The sequence below is a fragment of the Macaca nemestrina genome, chromosome 19 (genome assembly GCF_043159975.1).
Source record: "Macaca nemestrina isolate mMacNem1 chromosome 19, mMacNem.hap1, whole genome shotgun sequence".
Lineage (NCBI taxonomy): Eukaryota > Metazoa > Chordata > Mammalia > Primates > Cercopithecidae > Macaca > Macaca nemestrina.
In genome coordinates, this window is record NC_092143.1 from 2,515,913 (window position 1) to 2,534,505 (window position 18,593).

At 38.4% G+C, this 18,593-nt stretch overlaps 1 long non-coding RNA gene across 7 annotated transcripts in view; it reads left to right on the forward strand.

Annotated features, from left to right (window-relative positions):
• Window positions 1-18,593, forward strand: part of LOC105489287 (uncharacterized) — a 77,343-nt gene that overhangs the window by 31,203 nt on the left and 27,547 nt on the right. For 6 of the 7 annotated variants that reach the window (XR_011617317.1, XR_011617314.1, XR_011617313.1 and 3 more), the window contains 2 exons: window positions 4,228-4,317; window positions 13,138-13,292. This is a non-coding gene — a long non-coding RNA (uncharacterized lncRNA). Of the gene's footprint in view, window positions 1-4,227; window positions 4,318-11,377; window positions 12,945-13,137; window positions 13,293-18,593 lie in introns of those variants that run through there. The other variant, XR_011617319.1, reaches the window with a different exon arrangement.

Consider the following 18,593-nt stretch of genomic DNA (forward strand, 5'->3'; position numbering starts at 1 on the left):
ATCAATATTTGCAGTTAAGAATGGAATCAAGTTCTTATTTTTTTCTTTCCATGTTTGTTTATTTTTCTTTCAAGCAGCTGCAGAGGTGTTAGGGTATTTATATCCAATACAGTGGTTTGGATCTAAGGATTCAGTACACTCAATGGTTAGCTCTTTCTTTTGGCCTATGGGCTCTTTGAGAAGATTGCTGCAACATTAAGGCATCACGAACTGAGAAGTTTAGGAACCTCTTGAAATAGTTTAACTTAGCGGTTCCTAACCAGGGTGATGTTACACCCCCTCAAGGGCAACTTTGCAGTTTGCTGATGCCAAATCTGAATTCTGTTATTCAGTCAGGCTCTAATAATCAGTGTGCACACTGTGCGGCCTCCGTTGCTGTGATTATTTGTGTATGATCTGTGGGAGTTTCTCTACCAAGAAATAAATGAAGATGTAGCAATGTAACAAACCATGCAATTGCAGGCCATTTGAAAAACAACATTAAGATGAACATCCGTATGGTAATTTGCCTTCAGCTAATGGGAAGGGCATATTTCAAGTGTGTCCAATACTTAGGAAGTCATTTGAAGGACAAATAATAAAAAGCAACCTTCTCGGCTCTGAGGTGACTTACTTCTGATGAAGGTATAAATAGCAAGTAAAGATTCTCCTTTGGGCTCCGCTGAAGTAGAATGTCTGTATATTGTAACAAAGAATGATTTAACCCAACATGCTTTACGTGATCCTGTGCAGGGCCCCGGGCTGATAAGAGAAGCATTAATCATAAATATGAGAAACTAATACTTTAAGTCCTTACTTTGAGGATCCTATTAGTCTCTTGTCCCCTGACTAATTACGTACAGTCAAGGAGGCTCATTCATGTAAATATGTGTTTTGTCAGTAATGCAAAACCTGATCTCTGTCTTGAAACTTCAGCTCCACTCACACGTGCAAAATTTATGTGGGATCAAGTGAAAATGACCATGCCAAGCGTGATTAAAAAGCTGATGGAAATAGGACAGGCATTGCTATTTACTTGGCTTTGCTGAGGTCTTAATTAAAATAGGAAAATTTCCCCAGTGTAACATGTTTGCAATATTATACAGATAATTGTTTCCTACAAATTAACGGAAGTAATGAAATAATAATCAATACATAATTATAACCATATCTAATATTGTTATAATTATAGCAATATTCTAATTAATATATAATTATAATGATATATAATTATAACAATATTTTTAATATATAATTATAACAATATCCCTAGGATATTGTTATATATTATTGTTATAATTTCCTATTTTCTCTAATAGGAAAAATACTTTACACCCATAACTTTCCTTTGCACATTTATGGGAAAAAACTGTTAATTCCTTCTGAGTAAAGCTGAAAACTGTGTGTGTGTAGTGTGTATAGGGAACTGCGCTCTGGGAGAGAATGGGAGATAGGTGGTCACACAAAGTGGTGCTATAATGTTAGAACATCATGTAGTAACTCCACCAGGAAGGAAGGCTCTATCTCACAAAAGGTTACGAAGATGTATCTGACTTTGAACTATTGCAGGTGGCAAAGAAGTCAGTGAGACGTCGGTCCTCATGACGGGACTGAGGTGGCTTCCAGGGCCTCACAGCTCTGTCACAACTTAGTCACTTTTTAAATTGTGATCAAATTTATAGAAAATACCATTTAACAACTTAACCACTTTAAAATGTTAAATCACTGGCATTTAAAACACATCTAGTTCCGGAACATTGTCATCACTCTGAAGGAAAACCTGCTCTCCTTAGTCGACTTGCTTTTGTTTAGAGTACTTCTTACAGTGAATACAATTTATTTACAAAATGCTCTAATCCATTGAATGGCAAGCTGTGTTATAAGAAGGTCTGACTGTGTTTATTTACTGAAGAATACTAGATTTGAGAGTGGCACAAAGTTAGTTTTAATGTGCTCAGAATAAGGTCACCATCAACACAAATGAGTGATCTTTGGTTTTTGTGGATTTACATGATTGGGATAAGATGATCTATAACTGAAAACAAAGCTTAAATATGTCTGGGAAGAAAACAGCAATATACCAGGCTTAAAATGCAATATTACAGGCTGCTTAGCAGCTAAAGAGGGTTTATGCTGAAGAACGGTGGATGTAATTTCTTTGAAAAAATCATAAGCAAAAGGATTGAATTTAATCTAATATCACCGCTAAAGCTTGCTGCAATCGTATGCAGCATTTGGGAGGTACCTAAGGCCAAGAAGATGATCCTGAATTAGCATAGCATACAAATCAGCTTTTCGATTTTTATCAGATTATCGGCATTACTGGCTAATGCCGATGTATTCAGCTACATGCAATAAGCACTCTCAAGCATCATATTTCTCTGGTGTAAAATATCCTCAAAGCACATTTTAATTGTTTTAACAAGATAAAGTGGGCTATTTTTGCATGAATAATATTATCAGTATTCCATTAAATCTCTTCATTTATTATCACTAATGCTACTTAAAAGAGATGTTAATAGAGTAATTCATTCTCATACCATCACCCTGGTCAGGAGTCCATGATGGTTCATATTCATTATGCTGAGCTAAGAGGGGGCTTCTGTTATCATATCACTTAATTTATATTCTGAAAAAATGCTCTGGGGACAAGTTGCTCTCATGCATTAGAGTTCTATCTAAATCACAATATTTGAAGACAAGTGGGGATGGCAGATAGCTACTCAATGGCTCCTCTGTGGACTCTTGGCCCTTCAAGAGACACCAATGAAAGCACAATCCCAGTGACCTCATCTAAACATACAATTTACCTGTGCAAATTCAGTTTGCATTTACGTGCTACATGTTAAGATTTACACTGAATTTAAAGAACTGGTTACATGCCATAGCATTTATCAACCACATGACCTTCTTCATAATTAGATAATAAAGATATGGCCAACAACTACCTTTGAAAAGTCTGAGCACCCACTGCCTTTGGCTGTCTGTATCCTTTTTCAGAGCATGAGGGTGTGTGTGTGCGTGTGTATGCACATGCATGTGCATCAGCATTAGGAGACGCATATGATAAACAATGCATGCTAAAATGTAGTTCCCATTATTTCACAAAAGAACTCCAAATACACATATAATTCAGTATATCACAATGTAGGCAGATGTACAGCACAATTACTAATTTTGAAATGTCAGTATATTTTACATCAACTCATTGGATTGGCCATTGTTTTAGTGCCGTATAATAATTTAGAAGTACTTTTAAAATACTTTAAAAAGTGCCTGGAGACATTTAATGAATAATTTAAATGTATAGTCTTCACGAAGCATAACATTGTTGAGACACATGAAAAGCACGAATCTTAGTTTCAGAGCTCAAAGGGCCCAGGTAAGTCTCTTTATTTTGCAGAGATGTAATCCACATCCAACAGATTAAATGACAGCAAAATCACTTACCCAAGAAGTCATGTTAGTGAAAATTGATGATAAATGCAAAATAAATACCTTTTCAACTCATAGGTTTAGTGCAAGATGTCTAGAAAGGTAAAATGATAATAAGGAATAAAATTCATAGTGATACAGAATGAAGCCCTGAAGTTAGAGCAAGTCCTTTCTTAAATACTTACTTAAATAGCTTAGGGGGTTGGAGAGAGGTATTGGTGTTGGTGAAGGTGGTGTTGGTGTTGGCAGTGGTGTTGGAGTAGTTGGCAGTGATAGTGTTATTGGAGGTGTTGGTGTTGATGTTGGTATTGTTGGTGATGGTATTGGCAATGGTGGTATTGGTGGTGTTGGTGCTGATAGCAATTGTGAATTTATTGTTTGTGGTGGTGGTGGGGTTGGTGGTGATGGTGTGGGTGGCAGCGGCAGTGGTGTCTTTGGTGTTGGTGGTGGTGGTGGTATTGGTGGTGTTGGTATTGGTGGTGGTGATGGTGTTGTTGGTAATGATGGTGGTGGTGATCGTGGTGGTGGTAGTAGTATTGGTGATGGTGGCATCGGTGGTTATGGTGATGGTGTTATTATTGGTGATGGTATTGGTGGTGGTGGTGGCAGTATTGGTGATGATGGTGTTGGTGGTAGTGGTGGTAGTGATGATGGTGGTGGTAGTATTGGTGATGGTGGTATTGGTGGTGGTGGTGATTCTAAAAGATTGGGAAAGTTGAGAAGAAAAGAGCTTTTCCTACTCTCTAAGAAACAAGGTAGTTGAAGCATTGTGGTTTCTGAATTTCCCTGATGGGCATCCTGCCTGTTTTCCAGACTACTCCAAGCTTTTCCTGTGGTGTGGAGACCCTGAAGCAAGGAAGAGGTCATCTATCACTACCTGTTTTTCTTTTTTCTGCATCATCTGTGAGTGAGAGAAAAGTTAGAATATCCAAATCCTCTAAGTTACTGAATATTCTGCATTTTTTTTTAAAAAAAATACAAATTTGTAACAGACAACAGTAAGAAAGTAAATATATGTTAAAACATAAAATCAAAGGGTTCATTTTCATAGTATGAATCTAAAATTAGTTGAGATAACTGGTATATCTATAACATTATGAATCTAAAATTAGTTGAGATAACTGGTATATCTATACCATTAAAAAGCAATACTTTAAGGCCAAGATCTAATAAAGTCTTTTTTATTTTTTTAAGGATTTAATATACTATTAAGGGCATGAAACTATTAAGAAAACAGAAAACCTTTCATATTAAGAGTATGTACTCCTCACATCACCTTTTATTTTTATCTTGGTTGCATTTAAGGCATGAGAAAAATAATTATTTCACTCTTTCTTGGTATTTGAAATAAAATTCTCTGCATTTCAATACCAACACTGACAAAGACTAAAGGAAGGTGCATATTAGTAACCATTTAGAGTCGCAATTTTATTATTATAAAAACTGAGGAAAATGCTGTTTTACTTAAAAAGCCAGTGGAAAAGTTCTTGCTATATAAAAGAGCATGTGTCTGAATTGTTTATAACAGTACCTAGAACATAGCATTTGCTCAGTGAATACTAATTCCTATCCCTTTTCTTCATAACAAATCCAAGGAACAGAAACAGGCAGATCATTTTTCCGTAGTTACATGTGAAAGCAAAATAATCTGAACCTAGAGCCTGTGGTTTCTTTTAGCCTGCCTTGGTTTTGAACATTATGATGTTTGCTTTCATTTAAAGTAATATAATGAAAATTTGAAGATCGGTTTTAGAGGCAATCATGTCACAACCAGAAGACTACCTGATTTGGGGAGTAAAATTAATGTGACAGTCACGTGTGTTAATGATTCATTTCATCATTTTAATTTCCATACATTTACTTTAAATTTATTTCTTTGTGATGTTTAAAGTACACTGAAGCTTTTCTGGTAAAAGAAAAGCCCACGCTGACAGTAAAATTTGAAAAGAGGCTGGTGATCCTCCTCTTTGGATGCAATAACATGCTGCAACCCAGTGTCCACCCAGCACTGGGGCTGCAGTGTGCACAGACTCTCAGGGTTTGGAGCATGCCGCATTCTCAGTCTTCATAAGGATTTGGTGAATCGAATTGAATTCAATCAAATGCAATTTAGAAGGTATTTTACATATTTTATACTGTACTAGAAATAATGCAGATCTTCACAGAAACAAGCAAATATTACTGTATTGTTACAGTAGGCCGCCTTTGCTACTGACACTATAAAATGGAATGTGGATTGGAAATGTTAGCATTAGCAGAAAATGGTCAAGTGATGACCGTCACCATTTGCCATCAATGGGCATAGATCCATTTTTGGCCAAATTACAATTGATAAGTATCAGTAACACTAAAGATTGAGCACCATTAGGAGGATCAATTTTGACAATTCAGAAAAAAAAAAGCATATCAAGGTCAAAAGCAATAACTGATTTTATTAAGTTAGCAGCAATACACTCTCCAGAGGATCAGTGGTGACTTGGAAATGTTAACTCCCATTTGTCCTGATCATAAGCTTCATAGATGGTGAGAAACGCACAGTGCGCTTGAGAAGAAAAAATTGTTTAGAAAAACAGAGAGTGCACTTACGCTTAAAAGGCATTTCATAAGTTTGGTGTTTAGTGTTTTCAGATCTATTAAGTCACCCCTTTGGGGACCATTTGAAGATACATGAAAGGCAGGAATGTGAACCTAATGGTGTAGCAGAGAAAGGAAGAAATTGCTCTTTTGGGGGTGGGGAGGTTGATGAGATATATTAACCCTCTCAAGACCCTGGGGCAAGTTCCATCTATTGATGCCAAAAAGCTTAGGTCCCCAAACTCTTTACATATATTCCCCAATTTGATCAATGACTCTGTTAAATCCGCTGTCTTGAAAACTAGTGCTGTTTTTAGGTCTTCAAGTAAGCACCTTTTTCTGTTTTTCCTAAATCATATATAAATAAATATTTATCTATTTGCGTACTGCAAACTTTAAGAACAAATACTTTTATTTTACACTGTTACTGCTTTCAATGCTGTTATTTTAAATTCTCCATCTTCTAATGATGTGCTAATTTAAAAATATATTTTTCAATGAAGGTGTCACTTAGATCAGATAATTTAATGCTTCTCTGATCTCAAAATTTTAAAGCATCTGGATATTATAAGGAGGAAAAGCCATCATGAATATAACACAGAGGAAATACTGCTTAGTACTGCTATCCAGCCAGCACAAAAGGCTGGCCAATAACTTGCTTTCTGACCCATGTATCAGCTTGCTGACCGCGTGTAACTTTCCTGACCTATCTTGACTGAGTTCTGGCTCTATGGCAGCTTTTTCTAGGCGTGATCTTCCTCTGTTTTATTCACACTCCATCCTAGGGTTTTTATTCCAGCATCACCGTGACTAGTGAGCAGTCAGTGGTCCATGCCACACAGTCGACTGCAGACACAGGCAACTCCGGGGAGTCCCTGACACCCACACTTTCTTGCCTGTCATGCAACAGTTATTATATAATCGCTAGATGCTGAGCTCCAGGAAGCCAGAGACTTTCCCTGGTTCATTCATTTTGTACATGCTTCATCACCCAACCGCTGAGCGTACCATCTTAACTTCTAGTGGGAGGAACACAGGTCACAAAAATATACATAAACAAATTATATTCTATAGTAGATGGTGAAATATAGTATAAGAGAAATAAGTCAGGCAAGGTTTCTTATATGACTGTACTTTTTAAGGCTCTTTATTTGCCTGCTATCATAGATCTACTTCCTAGTGATGTAATTTTGACCAATTCTTCTGATAGCTACTTTAACTAAAGCAGAAACACATGACTATAATTAAATTTTAGGTCAGATTGTATAAGTGGTACTGAAGCACATCTTACTCTTAAGCAGGTTTGTTTACACTGAATTACCTTGATATAAATTTTGCTTGTCAATATAGTTTCATCATCATCTACTAGTCTGACATCATAAAAGACTGCATAGTGTTCTTTTAATACAGTGCCTGTATAATAGTTACATAAAGTAATATGCATTCTTGTCCCAGTATTCCTCACTATTACTTTGAAAGAGCGTGAACACAACTTTCCTAGTTTCCAGGTAGTGTCATTCCTCTATTAATCACCATGTCCCACACCATTCTGCTCACTCAGAATGTAACTCATTCTAGCACCAGTCATCAGAATTTATGCCACAGGTCACTCTGTTCTAAGGCTAAACCTGTGTTCTCTCTTTATGTCTTTTTTTTTTTTTTTTCTTTGAGACAGAGTGTCATACTGTCGCCCAGGCTGGAGTGCAGTGGCGCAATCTTGGCCCACTGCAACCTCCGCCTCCTGGGTTCACACGATTCTCCTGCCTCAGCCTCCTGAGGAGTTGGGATTACAGGTGCATACCACCACACCTGGCTAATTTTTTGTATTTGTAGTAGAGACAGGGTTTCACTATGTTGGCCAGACTGCTCTTGAACTCCTGTCCTCATGATCTGCCCACCTCAGCCTCCCAAAGTGCTGAGATTGCAGGCATGAGCCACCATGCCTGGCCTATGTCAATTTTGTAATAAAATAAAACCACCAAAATATCATTGCCTCAGTTATCTCCCCCTTCCATCAATAATAATTTGAAATATTTTGCTAACATCTCACCTTCTTCAAGACACCTTGATATTCTCTATATTGTCAATCCAAAGGTATGAAACTGGCTTTTTGAAACCATCCTATTTTCCCTTAATATTTACTATAGTTCCACAGCACTTGAACATAAATATATATAATTAGTTTATTTAATAATGTAAAATTACATTTTCCATAAATTTTCTATAGATTGCATAAAATATAATTAAGTTCTCATACCTGGCATCAAGGAGATACTTAAGTTGTTTCTCCATAAATCGCCCCCCCGCCCCCCGGCCCCATGGTACATCCTCTTACTGAAAGGTATCTGATACTTTTTTCAGACACATTTTATTCAACATTTTCAACATGCACTGAGTGCTGTCCATGTCTCTCATGTACACTGTGGCTATAAGATCAGAGAGTCTACTCCTAAGGACTGCACAATGACCAAGAGCAAGAAGAAATTTGGCAATTACTAGACAGGGCAATTAATTAGCTCTATGAGAGAGCCATGTAAGAGCATCCAGTAGCAGTGCAGGGGTGAAGAGAGGCTCTTCAACTGGACCTAAGATACATGAAGTGGTGGAGCAGTTACGGTGAGTATTGGGAGATGATGGGATGTGGAGAAAGCAAAGACAGTGCCCGAGGGTCTGGCTTTCCCAGAGGCATGGCTGGAATGTGTCCTTTTTGAAGGCCCTGCACTATATCTTTTATTCATGCTTTTGTACTATTTTCCTTAGAAATCCCCTGTATCAAATTAATAAAGATGTATGTTCTACAAAGCCTGAATCCACCTTGCCCTGGGTAATGACATTCTCAACTGTAGGAATTTAGAGGACATACAGATATGGTGCGTGTGAAGAGAGATTGCAGACTTAATCGTGGACAACTGGATTTGAGCTTCCTGAGAGATTTAAAGGCAGAGCACTCAGTAGAAAAGCCAGATTCTGAGATCCAGCACTCAGAGGAATGGACAGAAGGGACAGAATTGGGTGTGCTCCATATACAGAGGCTGGTGGGAGACCCAGGATGCTCCAGTCCCACTGTGGCTTCTCCCCACAGCTTTATGCTTCCCAACAACTTCACGGAGAGATACATTATATCAATAGGAATTAATTTGGAGAAGGGAGTTTCTGCTGCTAAAATCTTCTGTACTTCACCTTTCTCATCTTACAGATAAGAAGTGATGCTCCTAAACTGAAATGACTTGCGTTTCATCAGAGAAATTCTCAAACCAGAATCCATGCTTCCTGACTCTCATTTTGTGTTTTACAATCATAAAGTGCTGGTCAGAAGGGCAGAGTATTATTTAAAACTAAAACAAACAAAGGAAACAAAAACTATCTGCTCCTTCAGATCATCTAAAAAGCTATTAAGTAACGTTTATTCTAACCAAGATCTCCAGGGATCCACAAAAATCAGTTCTCCAGTCCCTTGATAAATGAATACTTAATAACATTTGGTATAAAACCTTATCAAAGGATTTTTAAAAGTCTAAGTACATTTTGTCTGCAGTTCTCCTTATATACAATAATTTTTACCCAGTCAACTAACACTAATGGACTTTTTATTGTTCTGTGGATTGCACGGAAGAGTCACTGTCGGGTGGGAGGAGAGAGGAAACAAAGAGGACAGTAAATATGAGTAAGCGTTTGTAGTGAAACTGGGAAAGAAAGCGGAAAATGGATAATGAGGTAAATTAAAATTGGTGCTGCACTAAAAACGCAGAAAGAGTAAAATTTTGGAACATGTAAGTTATTAAGAATAAAGGAAGATACAATGTAGTTTAAAATAATCATTATGATTTATTGATCACTTATCAGTGTCACATGTGAACTAAGCTTTGTAACATTATCTGCTTTAATCCTCACGGAAACTCCTTCTGTTGGGGTTGTCACAGCTCCATTGAACAGTTGAGGAGTCCTGCAGGCCAGAGAACCAAGTTCCATCCACAGCCCCAGATCAGCCACTTGGGAAGTGCAGGGCTGAGTTTTGAATTCAAGCCTAACTCCAAATTCCAAGCACTTAGTCAATGTTATACTTCAGATTACTCCCAAAATTATGTTTACACAATTGGCATCATCACATCATAAAACGTCTCTCTCTCTCTCTCCCTCCCACACCCCCTCTCATTTATTTTACGTCACTTCCTTCTGGAATAAAAAGGACTAGCAGGGCGGGGCCCTGTGTGTTTGGCCCACTGTATTCGGAGCTCCTAACCCACGTCTGGCAGACTGCGGGTGCTCAATGCACAGGCATGGAGTGAATTCATGTTGGTAGCACCTTTCCTTGGTAGGGCATGGAAACGCTCGCTCGCGTACCGTGAAATGGGGCCACTCATTTTGTTTTCCCCTTGATAAGAATGCTTTCCCTTGCTGCACCGTCAGCTGTCAGAGGACTCTTTTCTAGCATTGCGTGGACATCCCAACCTCAGTGAAGAGAAGGTGTCAGAGTGGGAGGAGGGAGGCAGCCTCAGAGCCACACAGCCACACATTCCCGGTGGGTGCCAGTGCCACCCACTTCTCCCACCCTGCGGCATCTGTGCTCATCTCTGCCTTCAGTATCCACAATGTTCCTTCTGTCCACACTTGAGATGTTCCATTTAAACAATACTGGCCCACTTGCCTCCTCTTGTCCCTGGCTTACCTTCTTCCTCTCCTGTGGTCTCTGTTTCTCTTGCACCATTCAAGAGATTGCATGAACTTCCTTGTCCTGCAGGGCAGCTAAACCTGGAAAACGGAGGTGGCTTCTCTCCATCTTCCCCATCTCCTAGTGTCTGAGAGAGAGTGAACCAAAAGAGAACCCAGGGAGCCAGACACATCTGAGAGCGTGACAGAAGGACCATTTCTGCCTGGGACCAACACGCTTTGTGGCTTCACTAAATTTTTCATGAGAAAATCTCAAAGTTGTGTTGAAAATTGTGAAGTTTTCTAATTTTATCTTGCTGTACTGCCTGGTATTTAAGTAATCAGAAGTCGGTAATTTGAGAAAATAGGAAAGTGTGCAAATAATAGTTGAATAGGGGTTAGTGAGGGTGCTCAGGGGATAAGCTGTATCAAAAGAATCAGGATATCAAGTGTAAGCACCAAGGTAATATAAACAACATGCTCTAAGCAATGAGATGCAAAGTATAAGGGCCACCACGTTCTTATGCGTAGTATCTATTCTTCTATATTCTGTGTTACTTTTTTACTCCCAGTTTTACTTTGACCATTTTTATTTTTTATAATTTAAAATGGCATGAATGCATGTACATATATATATACACACACACCTACATACATGTAATTTACATTTCCCCAGAGAAGAAGTCAGCTTACATACATGTAGTTATGTATGTTGGTATATATGCATGTGTATGTATCATAGGTCTGCGTAGATATTGCTGTGTGAATATGAAGAGAATCTGCACACGGAAGGAGCAAACGCTTTAGGCAGCCCTGAAGTGCAGGTATCCAAATGTGCATGACTCTGATTGATACATTGTGATTTATTACAATGCAGCTGATGCTTCAGAAGACGTGATTTAGTAGTCACTGGTTATTTCAATTTACTCTTTTTGCGTTTTTAATTAGTAAATGAATCCCTCATGGTCAAATGATTAATTGCACAATAATTCACTGGAGTGCCTTCCTCGCCTATTTGTGCACAGCACAGTACATAGAGGAAGCGTTGGAATATGGGCTGACATTATAAATTATGGCAATGCATTCACACCACTCTCGTTCCGAATGTGTCAGCACTTCCATTATAAACTCCCGTTTTCAAGGTGCTTAAAACTAAGCTGTGAAAATTCATTTTCAGATGGCAGCTGGTATAGAAGGTGTCCACCAGGGAGCAATGTTTTTAAACCAAATTTCAGAATTTACTTTGCCATTGTTAAAACTCCCAAGCAGATAAAGTTAGCAAAGCACCTTTCTCAACTATATCCATGAAATAAAACGAAAATGAAATAAAACTACTTTTCTCAGTGGCAGTGGCTCTAACATGAATGCTAAAATTATATGGATTTTAGTTGCATTTTTTGTTGGTTTGTTTTTAACATACTTTATTCCTTGGAACAGTTTGAGATTTAAAGAAAAATTCAGGCAATAGAATTTCCACATACCCCTGCATATTTTGTTGCTCAAATTGTTGCAGCATTAGCTGTTTCTTTCTTTTTTTTTTCACAATATGCAATTATAATGAGAATTCACCTTCTCTATTATGGCCTTTGCTTCTCAGAACTCAGTATGTCTCAACAGCCTATGCCGGACTAAAGCAGTAGTAACAAAATTTAAGGCTGAATGACCCTCATGCCACACCTAAGTAACCTCATGTTTTCTTGGCAGAGCCAATCTTCCCTTTCAGCCAGAACTGCAAACCAGTCATCTAACAGACGTTCTCTAGAATTGTCGAGACAAACTACAGAAGCAGCAGCCACTGCCCATTTAACACGGTGATGATCTCATACCCAGATAATGAGACCATCCTGTTTTCAAGCCTACAGGCTCCGGAGTGCAGGTCAAGGTTAAAAATTTTGTCTCTGCAATTCTTGTGTGACCCTGGGCGAGTGTGTCACAAATGAATGCCTCCTCATGGGTAAAGGATGGTATTAGCAGGGGCTTGCCCATGGGCTGTTGTAAGGCCTCAGGGAGATGCCCTTTGGGGCGTGAGCCAGCCTCGTGCTTGGAGGATGCTTGCTGTGCTGCTGTGCAGGCAGGTGCCCGGCTAGGTCCAGGAGGAAGGGCAGTGCAGCAGGAAGAACTGTGCATTGCAGTGAGAGACCTGAATCCCCCAGGATAGGCTCCTGGGTGGTATCACAGGAAATAAACATTTTTCCAGAGAGGAAGTCCATTTACAGTCAGCAGGGCATGCTGACCCACTGGAACCCGGCCGAGCAGGGAGGAGGTGACACCTCAGGCCTGTCTCTGAAACTCCCAGTGGGCACTCCAGTGCCTCGTAGACACCCCAAATCCCTCAGCAGGTGAAGCCCCTCTGAGGAACCACACTTCAGTTCCATCTTTCCAAACTTCTACTGCCAGGAGAGCTGCTGCCAGACAGAACTCCTGCAGCCGCCAGTGTCCCGTGGTCTGCACAGCCCCACCCGCTTCTGACTCATGTCCTGTCTTTCTTTCCTCCTCTACCAGGAACTCGCTAGTTCCTCCTCATCCTTCAGGCCGAGCCCATGGGACCTCCCTTCAGGAGGCATCCTGCCCTCATCCCAGGAGCAACCTCTGTGTCTCACCTGGGCGTCATTCCCCAAAAGCATTCTGCTTTTCTTTTAAAAGAATAATTTAAAACAGTAAGTGAAAATATGGTTTTTTTAAAAATTATACTTCATGTTCTGTGGTACTATTCACAATAGCAAGGACTTGGAACCAACCCAAATGTCCCTCAGTAACAGACTGGATTAAGAAAATGTGGCACATATACACCATGGAATACTATGCAGCCATAAAAAAGGATGAGTTCATGTGATTTGTAGGGACATGCATGCAGCTGGAAACCATCATTCTCAGCAAACTATCGCAAGAACAGAAAACCAAACACCACATGTTCTCACTCATAGGTGGGAACTGAACAATGAAAATAATGTTTTAAATAACTAAAACATTTAAAGTATAAAACATTTTAAACACACAGAAAATCAGCATTCTATTTTTTCTTGAGTCAGTTTTGTTAATGTCCCATTTGTCCATATATGTATATATATATATAAAGTTATAGGAAATTGATGTTTTATAGATATTGTATGATGTGTATGTATATGTGTATATATATATAAACATATAAAGTTCTACATATAGTTAGAATTCTCTCTATAAAGTTCTCTCTATAAACATTATTGGCATGTAGTCATCATAATTCCCACTCTAGTCATCTACCTCCTTTATAATCCAGATACATAGATCTGTTGGAAGGACTTTTCTCACTTTTCTTAAACAGATTTGCCCATTTCATTGCTTCCTCTAAAGAACTAGGTTTAATTAGTCTTCCCAATTTTATTTTTGCTCCCTATTGTGTTATTCCTGTTCTTAAGTTAATCGTTTTCTTAAGAGGCCAAGGCGGGCGGATCACCTGAGGGCGGGCGTTCGAGACTAGCCTGACCAACATGGAGAAACCCCGTCTCGACTAAAAATACAAAATTAGCAGGGCGTGGTGGCACGTGCCTGTAATCCCAGCTACTCAGGAGGTTGAGGCAGGAGAATCGTTTGAACCTGCAAGGCGAAGGTTGCAGTGAGCCAAAATCATATCACTGCACTCCAGCCTGGGCAACAAGAGTGAGACTCCATCTCAAAAAAAAAAAAATTAGTCATTCTTATTTTAATCCTTTTGGGGTTACTCTTTATCATTTCAACTTCTCCACTTGGACGCTTAGCTAATCAATTTTTCCTGTTATTTTAATGTTTGCATTTAAATAGTTTTCTTAGAATTACTGTCTACCTACATCCTGGAAACTTCGATGTGTAGTGTGATTTTCATCTCTACTGACTTCTCCATATAATTCTGTCTACTTTCCATGTCTATATTTTGAGTGGTGTGTGTAGATTGAATAGATATTATTGGGTCTTTTAGACTGAAACTTCTTAGCCTTAACAACGCCTTTACTGAAAGTCTGTCCTACGATATTAACATAGCTACAACAGAATCCTGATACAAAGTTTCTTTCTCATATAATTTTCTGGGTCATTATGCTTTATTTAGGGCTCTTATAAATGGCATATAGCTGAACTTCTCTAAAAATCCACTCTGAGAGTCGATCCTATCAATTGGTGAGCTGAGTCCATTTCCATTTGCAGCACTAAGACAGCTGAGCTTCTTTCCACTTTCATATTTGGTGCTTTCTGTTGACCTTTTGGATTCCTTTGCTGTTTTTTTTTTTTTTTTCATTCTTTCCCATTTTCTTTTGGATGATTACATTTATCCCATTTTAAAATTTCTATCCTTTTACAACAAATAATCACCTCGGCAATCTTTAGTAATACTATTAACATTTTATCACGTATTTATGATTAGAAAAATTTTACATTGATTAATGCCCTTACTTTCCTCCAGCAACATTCTGGTTTTAATAAAATTCCTCCTTTAATTATACGCTATTTTTTTCTGGTAATTTAATCCTAACTTGTTTGGATACTGATTAATTTAGGAATTGCTTTTCTTGTTGTCTTATGCAGGGAATGTTTCCTTGGCTTGATTGACATAGTTTCCATTTTTCTTTACTTACGACTTTTTGTGAGTCCCAGTCATTGCTTTTAGCTTCAGTTTTCTTTCTTCTGAAGTCTCTTAAGCTGTTCTATCATCATGGTCTGTGAGCAATGCATTCTCTTAGGTTTTTGCAGACATATTATTTTTCTCACACTTATTTTACTCTATATAACATTATTGCTTGAAAGTTAACTTTCTTCGGAAATTTGAAGACGTTATTCTATGTTTCACCCCATTTCCTCTGTGGATGAGCATTTATCTCCTTGTTTTTCGTTGCAGGCTAGCTTCTCTTTTCGACTACTTTGAGATTTTATATTTGACCTGGGGCCTCTATAGTTTTACCATTGTGCATTTTGCTGTGAATTTACTGTATATTTCTGTGGACTTCTTATACTTCTTGAACTACAGGTTTATGTCCTGTATGCATCTAGATATTTCTTTTCCTTTCTTTCCCTTTTCCTGTACTAGCCATTGTTGAGCTTTTTCCTTCTTGTATTCACATCTACGAACCTCTTGTAATATTTTCTGTCTTTTCACTTCTGTGTCCATGGCAGAATTTCTCAATGCTGTATTTTAAAGTCCTTAATTTTCCTTTGAGCTAGATCTATTTGATATTTAACCTTGGTATTAAATTTGTAATTTAGTTTTAAGTAATTTATTATATATTTCTAAAAGTTTTATTTGTTTCTTTGTTTTCTTTTTTTCCTAAAAACATATTGTTTTGTTAACTATTAATTTTATGACATCTTATATCAGAACACATTTATTTTACATTTTTGAGGTGCAATTCACATTCAGTACACTGCACGTATTTAAAGTGTATGGCTGGTAAGTTTTGACATATGTGTACACCTGTGAAACCATCACTACAGTCAAGACAGTGAACATAGTTTTCACCTCTAAGGGTACCCCCTCCCTTCTGCTCCTCCTTGTTTCTCCCTAACCTTTGGACGTCACGGATCTGCTTTCTCTCATTATTGGTTCATTTGCATTTTCTAAAATTGCATGTAAATAAAATCAGATCGTACTTTGATAGTCGGAATCATGGCCCCCCAAGATGTCCATGTCCTACTACCTGGAACCTGCAAATACCTGGCTCTACATGGAGAAGGGAATTTTCAGATGTGATTAAGTGAAAGACCTTGAGAGGAGGAGAGTGTCCTGGATTGTCTGGTGGACCCAGTGTCATCACAGGGTCCTTATGGGGACATAGTCAAGGAAGGAGGTGTGATAACAGGAGCAGGACCAAGCACCGTGGGTGGCCTCCAGAGGCTGGAAGTCAGAGAAACAGATCCCCTCTGCAGCCCCCTGAAGGAACCAGCCCACAGCACCTTGATTTTAGCGCAAGAGACTCACTTTGGGCTTCTGACCTTCACAACTGTGGAATAAATGTGTGTGCTTTTAAGTGACTACATGTGCAGTGATTTGTTATGGCAGCAATAGGAAGTTAACAGAAGTGTGTACTCATTTATGGTTTGGCTTCTGTCACTCAGTAGGACGTTTTTGAGGTTCGTCCTTGATATACCAGCAGCTCCTTGGTTTTTGTTGCTAGGCAGTATTTGGTTGTCTAGACATGCTGCTCCTTAAGGGACAGTTACGTCATTTCCAGTTTCTGGATATTACAAGTAAAACTGCTGTTGCAGGACTTTTTCTTAGTTCAGGTAAAGACGAGGTCCTTGTCACACGGCCACAAAAGATTAGGCTCACAGACAATTTGAATGGTGAGAATAATGGGATTTATTGGGCAAAAAGGGAAAAAAAGGGGAACAAGGATTCAGCTTTTAGTACATGCTTCCTGCCCCACAGATTAAATCCCAGGTACCACCCAGGAAGAAGAAGTTCCTCCCAGCTGAAGATGGTGTGAACTTGTGTGCTCCACCCCGGGTGCAGGCTGGTTGGCATTTCTCTGGGGAACCCCTGCCCCCGGGCTGCCTCACTGCTGTGAACATTTATGCACAGGTGTGAGTAGGGTATATGCTCCCTTGCCTCTTGGGTAAATACTGTTGAGTAGAATATATTGACATTTTTTTCAAGGCTACCAAACTGTTTTCCAAAGTGGATGTGTCATTTTGCATTCCCACCATCAGTGTCCCTGAGTTCTGATTCCTTCCCATCCTCGTTCAGTCGTGGTACGGTCAACCTTTCCAGTTTCACCATTTCAACAGGGGGCCGAGGGGAACTCCGGGTCCTCTTCACTTGCTTTTACCTGGTGACTCATTGCACGGAGGCTTGAGGAGGCTTTCACGCGCTCAAGCTGTTACCTGTGCATCTTCCTTGATAAAATGTCTGTTCAAAGCTTTTGCTCATTTTTTAATCAGGTTTTTTTTTTTCATTTTATTGGGCTTTGAGAAATTTTTATATTTCTGGATATACATATTATTTACCAACTATTCTCATAGTCTATATGCTTAGAAAATTGTTTTGGCATTGGATTTCAGAGCAGAAGTTTTTAACTTTGAGGAGGTTCCATGTTATCAATTTTTAATTTTATGGATCATGCTTTTGTGTAATATTTATAAATTATTTGCCTAACCCAAGATGCAAAAATTTCCTCTTACATTTTCTTCTAGAAGCATTAGCATTTAAAGATTTAGAATTAGGTCATTCATTTAGAGTTAATTTTTCTTGTTTTTTATGGCTCAACTGTTCTGTTTTACAGATCCACTTGTCTATCTTGCAACCAATACCTTGTCATTCTCATTAATGTAGCTTTGTAATAAGACTTGAAATCAGCTAATGTAGGCATTTCAACTTGTTCTTTTTACAAGTTTTTTTGGCTGTTCTGGGTGTCATGCATTTCCACATGAATTTTGCAATCAACTTATCAATTTCTACAAAAACCGTGATTAGATTTTGATTGGGAATATGTTGGATCTATAGACCAATTTGGAAAGAATTGACATCTTAAATATATTGACTCTTCTGAAGCATGGATATTGTATAACTCTCCATTTATTTAAATCTTCTCTAATTTCTCCCTGAAACTTTTTTCAGTATATAGGCATTGTGCATCTTTTGTTAAATTTATTCCTAAATATTTCTTAATGTTTGACACAGTCTTAAACCATATTTTAAATTTTGATTTTCAATTGTTCATTGATAGTATATGAAAATACAATGGATTTTTGCATTCCAACCTTGCTGACTTACTTTCTTGTCAATTCTAGTTGTTTCTCAGTAGATTCCATTCAACTTTCTCTATAGATGATCATGTTGCCTTCAAATAAAGTTTGACTCTACGAGTTCTCATATGGATGCTTTTTATCTCTTTTTCTTGCCAGAATCTGCAGTATAGTGTTGAACAAAAGTGATGAAAGTAAAATCCTCTCTGGACAGGGTCATTTTATATTTTTCTTCTGATTATTACTTTGTTATCTGGATATCTTATTACGGT